Below are 7,799 nucleotides of genomic sequence, written 5' to 3'. Positions count from 1 at the left end.
CCCCCGGTCCCCCTCTGGATCCGCGCATGGTGACATATCATGCTTTCTGTTTATCATGACTGATTATACCAAACCGGAAGTGACTACATAGTGTTACATGTGAAGTAGTCCAAGAAATAGTTCCATGCTGTTGATAAAATATAACAGAAACAAGTGAAATATGATGTGACAGTTACATTTTTGGTTTAGTTTGATTGCAGATTATATTGAGAAAAGATCTAAGCAACTGTCACAGTGCATTTCCATGTTTTAGTATATTTTTTTGATTAAAGTGTCTACCTACGCATACTTGTTCGATTAGCATTTTCATGGAAGCATTTTCAGACGGTGTTGTTTTTCTGAACAAATTATTTTTCTTATATTCAACATAACATGTCAATATTTTTTTATTTCTGGTAAGTAGACATGTTATACTAAAAGGCTATATATGGTTTCCATACCTTTGAAATGCTCTAAAGTACAGAAAATGGTGTCTGAAAATTTAATTCCCTATATGAAATAAAGAAGGAATCGAATTGGTAGAGTGTAACCTAGAGGTAAACTTGTGTTTGGTTAAATTTTTCAGAGCACAATTGTCTGAACAGTGTAAAAACTCATTACTGTTTTTTCAGGCAAGGGTGAAAAAAAAGTGGTAGACAATGAAAGCAGTAACATTTTTATTAAAAAAAATAAATAATGAGACAAACATTTCCAACATCTTTGGACGGTTCAAAAATCCCATGTTAAACATACGATAAAGCTCGAAACGCGTGAAAATGTTCCGAATGTAAATCGGGTGAAGTAGGCGCTCTATGTATAGAGTTAGATTATGCGCCTAGATACTGTACCAGAGGGGTCGGTCAATTGTGGGTTATTGATTAAACTGGGCGAGTCTACTTACTTATTACTTGAGGATGAAAACAACGTGTTTTTTAAATGTTGCTCTTAAACAAGGGTGGCGGTTGAACTACTAAAAGTACAACAACAGTTAATTCACAACAAATCGTACGGTATGTTTTATAATCAGTAGAAGCTAGTTGTATTTACGCTTATGAGACCTGTTTCACCCATAAGTAAAGAATTCACAGGTCCATCATGAAATATTTTCCCCAGCGCGCATATACTTCACCGCGGCATCGCGGCCTCCCCGGCCGCGATCTATAACACTATATAAACTGCATTTGTAGGACGGATTACACCAAACCGGAAGTGACTACTCAGTGTTACATGTGAAGTAGTCCAAAATGTACTTCCATGCTATGGATGAAATCTGGTATAATGAGTGACTTGAGGAGGTGACAGTTAAATTTTTGGCTTCTGTTTATTGCTTATTGTATTGAGAATAGATCTAGACCATTTTCATTGTAAATTTCCTGGAATAAGTTTTATTCTTTGCGAAAAATGTCTACCTACGCGTAATTGCTAAACGGCTGTTTTCATGGGAGCATATTTAGAGGGTGATGTTTCTCAGAACAGATTATTTTTCTTATATACAACATAACATGTCAATATTTTTCTATTTTTGATAAGAAGACATGTTATACTAAATGACCATATATGATTTTCATATCATTGAAATGCTCTAAAGTGCTGAAAATGAGGTCTGAATGTTTTGTTATTAATATGAAATAAATAAGGAATTGAATTGGTAGAATGTAACCTATAGTACATTATATACTCGACTCGACAACACGAGAATATCGATTATTTGTCCAATACGGAAGCCTATTAGGGACATTATGTCTTAGTTTTTATGCCTTACCTCTTAAGTATGATGTATTATGTGTTACGTATTATTTATAACCTCTAAGATAATACACGTAGGGTAGAGGTGAAGCCGGAAACGTGAGTTGTTAACAAAAATGACGGACGGAACACAGATGATACATGAACATTTGAAGAAAAAAAAAGATGATGTAAGTATATTTACTTCTACAAGTTCATTTTCAAACGTTATACTCAGAATGTGTAATGCTCTTGTTTTCCCGCATGAGGGCAATAAATTGGATAACAAAGAAAGGACGTGTTCATCTGAATCTTTGTTATAGGATAATTATGGACTACAATAATACGTTTCGGTACGTTTTAAAATAGAGTGAAGACTGTCATACAAGTCAGTTTTGGACGAACGGACCGACGATTGGCAAAAGACCATGCTAAAAGCTGCATGAGAGATTTGTTCAGGTGAGGTAAAATTCATTTCCTATCATGTGCATTTCTATGATATATTTTCAGGGCCTGCTAATCAACATTGAAGAAATGCTCTCGATTCTATGGGTGTCACTGGTGACAGCAGGTGTGCCAGAATGCCAGAAACAGTTGCACATGCTACAATATTTTATAATGGACGCTGATGGATATGACAGACATAAACCTTACGGATTTTGTTTTCTTGGTGCTGTGTACGGTTACAGGTGGAAAATAATTTGGTTAGAAGTTTCGCAGAGTAATAACAATCCTTCCTTGCTACGTATTATTTCGTAGCATTGGAGATGCTTAGAATTGTCCCTAGAATCTTCCGCTGTGACAAGTGAACGGAACATTCCACATCAACAGTTCTCCAGCCCTTCTGTGTGTCTGGTCACAAAAGTTGTATTTACGGAAAACGTGTTTCTAATAAAAAAAAAAATAGAGGCTTGTTTGGGAAGTTTAAGACGTCAATGAATACAATGGTGGATTTGCTTATTTAAATATTGGAAGGACAGTAACGAATATGATGAACTGAATCCTTTACATGTGAAATGTTTAAAGTTTTGTTACACAGAGCTCGGCCGATTAACTGTTAACTGGAATCTGCATTCCATAGACATACAAAACAATTCTGAAACACCGAATGAAAAGCCCGATTTAATGTCCCGAAGTATTTGATGATCATGGTTTTGGCAAGAAAGTTGCATAAGAAGATGTCTATATATTCTGTGAAATGTGTGGTTCCCATAGGAAGATATGTAGTCGAGACTTTGAATGTCTTCTAAGACTGCTCAAACTTAGTGTTCAAATTTCCATACATGTACAAGATGCTATACAGATAGCTATTAACAAATTGTTGAAAAAAAAATTGATTAAATCACTTTGTCATAATGAAAAGATTTCTCATTTTATCGTGCCGTGACGCACAATTTTCACTATTCGTCACTCTGATATTAAGATGCTGCAAGTGAATTTGCATTCACCGAAAAAAAACTTTTGGTAGTATTATATATATATTATATTACCTGGCTGCTTGGTTATTTCCTTTAGAATATTAGAATACTGCAAAACTTTTTATATGTAACTTTTAGCGTTAAATGGCAAACAAACTGTAGTAGTGAATATGTATACAATGGTCTACTCAATTTGCGATAAAAGTATAGATCTATATTAGTTTTTGGGCTTGAAAACTCAAAGGCAAGAGGGGCATAACTTTATACGAATGACAAAAAAAAAAAGAGTTGCGAAAACAGTTGCAAGTGTCGAAGATAAATGTTCAAAAGTTGATGTAGCTGTTATTTGTATCAGCCTTTTAAATCGTTTTTTTTTCATCATATTTCTAAAGGGACATAAATCTTTTAAAGTAAAGACAAGACTTATAGATACTTTTACTTGTGGCAAATGTTCGGACAGGGAAACACGTGTGTGACCGTTTGACAACATTCACCTGTAGCAACAGTCACTACATCAACATTTTTAATTTGAAGCGGGACATTCATCTGTGAAAATTAAGGTACTATCGGATATGATACAGATTTGGTGGGGGACACTTCTATGAAGCTTGAAGCAATTCCTTTGGCTCAGGAAAAGTGCATATAAATTTAATCTGGGCTTACGCAAAACATTGCTTTGTAGCCACAATGGCACGTACGCTTACGTCATGGAAAATCTCAACTGAAAAAGGGACACTAAACTGCCAAAGTGATATAGGTTTAGTTTTTAAATGTCTATGTATGGTTTGGAGCAGCTATTGATACTGGTGGAGTTATAAATACACTGGAAGAAAACGTAAGTGCTTAGTGCAGCGCGAATTGTGACATCCTGCTAACGTCTTCATCAGCTTTTGCATATACGTAATTTCATATTAGGTATTTCATCTTATATCTTATGTCTTATGACTTATGTACAGACATAAGTTAGTGCAAGGAACACCAACTGTGCAGTTCACAAATGATGATGCACAAGACCTGTGTCCAAAGCCCTATAAGTACAACTGCGCATTTGATGTTTGCACTAACTTTAGCATTTATCTTTTTACTACCCTTGAAGACTCCCTTTTACGGCAGAGTGAAGGAATCGTAACCACCGAATAGCCCTGCATGTATCCTGACAAATACCTAGAGTTTTGCAAATTGAAATCTTTCCAACACTAGAATCCAGCAATAGAGTAGTTTTGATCCCGACCATTGCGTAATACCGTGTAATGGGTCAAAGTCATACTCATGTAAAACAAGGTGTCAGTTACAACTGGTAGTCTGGTATTGATGAGCTAGTCTGTCCAGGAAAGGTGTATAAACTGTCCGCCATAGTATGACGTGTAAACCAACATTAATTACACTAGCTGGTAAACCTGTGCAGTTTAAATGGAACGTGGGTGCAGAAAAGAAATTTATTAATAGAAACATCACATTTTTACCTTGTCAAAATGAACCGAACTTGCTAAAGTCTTTTTTGTTTTGAGTGTCTATTGATTTAATTAAACCTAATATTCAGAAGCTTTAAGCAATCTTTTACCTAATTCCCTGAAGTAGCTGCAATGCATCATTATTATTTTCTTATCTAGACTTTAAGCAAGTAGACCATTACGTTTGGAAAAAATGCTAGGGGCAATCGTTTTGCTTTGTTACCATTGTAACTGCTAATAGATGATGTTCCTATTCAGAGGTCGTCAAACTGTGTCCAAATACATGTCATGATCATCTTTCCATACCCAAAAAACGTTTGAACTCTTGAACTTAAACAATAAATATATTATAAAAATATAACAGTATGTAGTACAAAACTGTCATATTCAAAATTTGCATATTTTCCCATTCTCGACTATTCGAAATTCTGTACAAATAAAGCTGTTTTGAAGCGAAGACAACAAACCAAAAAAAGAAACAAAACAAAAAAAACCCGAAAATAAGAAATGGGTTTTATTGTGTCTGTGTATAGGCAGTAATGAAATATATAATGCTGCCTATGCCCTGTTGTTGCACCAGTTTAAGCCATCTTCTATTGTTAGGAATTCCTGTTACAGTAAACATATTTTTGACTACGTCATGGCCATGGTCTGGCTTTGTGAACTCCTTATCAAAATACAAGCTGCATAACGTGGCATGTTTAATAACAAGTGACTTTAGTTAAATAATTTTAGCACCAGGCAACATGTTAGTTTGTTCATGATTTCCTATTGCCATTTCAAAAAATGAAATAAAATGAAATGAAATAAAAAGGAAGAAAAGAAGAGGACTTTACAATTAAAGAAATGAAAACAGAAAGAGCTAAAACAGGAAAATAAAGTAAAAACACAATTCATTTTTTCAACATTTGAAAGACATTAATAAAATGAACAAGAAAAATTAAATACAAACCTGACTTTGATGATTTGACCTTGAATACATATATATGATACACGGTAACATCTGTGTTAAGCATGCAAAAACATATTAAACAGGTCAAGTGTCACCATTGAAAAAAAAGATGGATGGTCTTACAAGATTGATGTGGACCCCGTTTAATGCTGATCCGCCAAGCGCTTCGAGGAAAATAAATATTCAAAGATAGTTATATCTTTAGCTCTGGTAGCCCCTTATACTATAAAAGATTATACCAGATAAAGTGCTCTTCATAAGAAGAAGTTGTTGAAAGGTATTTCTATATCCCTCTCGAAGGGCCCCAAAAAGGGGGACAAGTGCCCTCGTTTAAACAAGTGAAGAAAAGACCCAAAAATGATGCTACGAACCAAGTCTGATGAAGATCCAGCAAGGACATCATGAAAAATAATGTTTAAAGATATTTCTATGTTTGACTCTAGCGACCCCTGCAAGGGGGCCAACGCGCTTTTAGAACTAATTTGGGTGATGACCTTACACATGTAATGCTGCTATAGGCCAAGTTTTATCAAGATCCATCACGCTGTTCATAGCAGAATGTTTCCCGCTTTATTGAGAACTAGGCCAATCTAACGTTTAATAAGTAACACGTAAGATATAGTACCTCAGAGGTAATACGTAACATGTAAGAGGTAATTAATAACACCTAACACATAATATGTCATACATAAGCGGTAAAGCATAAAAACTAAGACAAAATGTCCCACGCTACGGTAATAGACATTTGCGAATTAAGACGAAGTGGAGTCTGAACACCTAAGACAATTGACTTTTTAAGGGGACAGTCTCAATATATTTTGATTATATGATGTGCGGTAGACAACGGTCTGGCTTATTATATTATGCCACACTGAGTGGGGGGAATATGTTAGCTTTTGTCTGCATTACACACATCGCCAATAGTACTGAACGCCGTCATGAAATTGTATAAGAATGTTATTCAACCTTAAGAGTTGCACACCCGATGTTTTAGCACAGTTGAGTACAAAGTGCTATGTGAGCTATTCTGGTAGGCTAAGCACTGTGTCCATCGTCCGTCTTGTCCGTCGTTTAATACTCTAGATGCTACAATATTAGCCCAATTGTAATGAAACTTAGTCAGAATGTTTGTGTTAAGAAACTCTTGGCAGATTTTGAACCCGGGTCTTCTTGGCTCAAACACGCGGTCAAATCATAAAAAAAAACTTGTTAACGCACCAGATTCCATTTTGTTTATTGGATCTATATCAGACCTGGTCAGAATGTTTGCCTTTATAAAATCTACATCAAGTTCGAAACTTAATTCTAGGATCAGAAATAATTAATGCCACTAGGTAAAAAGCAAAGTCAAATGTTAAACAGGGAATGTCACGTACCAAAAACGCAGCCTCCCCAAAAAGAAACCCACAGCACGCAGACGCGCACACCACACACACACACACACACACACACACGCACATACATACACATACACGCGCTCACACACAAAACCAACACAATAGGACAAAACGAACAAACAAAATCATAGCAAAAACATTGTTAACACACTGGAGGCTATGATTTATATTCGATCTTTATAAACTTTGTTAGAATGTTTGACTTTATAAAATCTAGATCTAGTTTGAAACCGTATCATGTGGCATTAGAATTTGGTTCATGAGGTTGCATCATAGAAAAAAACATTGTTAACACTTTAGAGGCAATATTTTCTGCTGAATCTAGAGAAACCGGGTCATAATGTTCGCCTTTTTCTAATGTAGGTTAACATTGAAACTTGGTAAAAAAAAACAGAGCTATGTATGAAACAGCCATAACCAAGTGTGTCTTAACCAAGTCTAGGTAAAGTTTGAAACTTGGTCATCTGACGACAAAAGGTAGGTCAGTCAGTTAGATAAAAGAAAAAAAACAACATCATAACACTTTCTACAAGAAACTTAGTAATAACAGTTCTCTTTATACTTGCAGAGCAAGTTTAAAATAGGGTTATCTGGGATATGAAAATATCTTTCTGTGCTAAAACGTACCTCTCTTAAGATAAATCTATTATCTATCTGATCTACATACAAATGGTCAGGAAGTTTTTTTAATAAAATCTGGTTCACGTCTTAAACTCGGTTATCTTGGTTTACTAACTAGGTCACCATGTCAAATCATAGAAAAATATTCTTAACACTATAGAGGAAATATTTTTTCTATTTTGTTAAAATTTATGAAACTTAGATTTTTTGTCGTCGTGGATTCTAAAATCTAATTTAAATATTGTGTTATCTGGGA

General features: G+C 35.0%; 1 protein-coding gene across 1 annotated transcript in view; it reads left to right on the top strand.

Annotated features, from left to right (window-relative positions):
• LOC123559779 (uncharacterized) overlaps nt 1–7,799 on the top strand; it is a 309,468-nt gene that overhangs the window by 59,973 nt on the left and 241,696 nt on the right. The window lies entirely within an intron of this gene.

The sequence above is a fragment of the Mercenaria mercenaria genome, chromosome 10, assembly GCF_021730395.1.
Source record: "Mercenaria mercenaria strain notata chromosome 10, MADL_Memer_1, whole genome shotgun sequence".
NCBI classification, from domain to species: domain Eukaryota; kingdom Metazoa; phylum Mollusca; class Bivalvia; order Venerida; family Veneridae; genus Mercenaria; species Mercenaria mercenaria.
The sequence above is the reverse complement of the archived record's forward strand: the minus strand, read 5'-3'. Positions and strand labels throughout refer to the sequence as shown.